Genomic DNA, 568 nt, shown 5'->3' with positions numbered 1-568 from the left:
TACTATGTTACCAGGGGCGGATGAATACTATATGAAAGTTATGAATTCATATGGTCAGATTTTCTTGAATAACATATTTCTTTACATTACACGTTTTCAAAATAATCATTTTTAGAGCGCTAGACCTAGAGAGAATCTCATAATTCTTTGTCCAACAATCTCTCAAGGAATTCCGTCTCTCATGCATCCAGAATCAGAGCGACAGGTACTGAGCGCTCAAAACTTGCACGCGCGGTGGGCACGCACAATCGCGCGCGTTGTTAGTGCGTTTCGCCGTTTCGCCAAAATGGTAGCGTTCTCTCTGCTTTCAAAGATTTCGCTCTGCGGATATTCACAGTTCTCAGCTCTTCGCCGTTGGTGCTTTCTCTGGAAACTGTTTGTTTTTTGTTTACAAAATACAGAAGGAGGAGTTTGCAGTCGTGATTTCTTAACTTGATTTGCATACTTTTCACGAATTGTAATCTTTTCAAACGATGAAAGAGCTTTTCATGCATGAGGAATTTCGTGTACTGGCATAATGTTTACAAAAATTGCTAGGAAGACAGGTTTGAGAATGTTTACATGAAAT

This window comes from Clytia hemisphaerica, unplaced genomic scaffold (assembly GCF_902728285.1).
Source record: "Clytia hemisphaerica strain Z4C2 unplaced genomic scaffold, Clytia hemisphaerica genome assembly, whole genome shotgun sequence".
Taxonomy (NCBI): Eukaryota; Metazoa; Cnidaria; class Hydrozoa; order Leptothecata; family Clytiidae; genus Clytia; species Clytia hemisphaerica.
The sequence above is the reverse complement of the archived record's forward strand: the minus strand, read 5'-3'. Positions refer to the sequence as shown.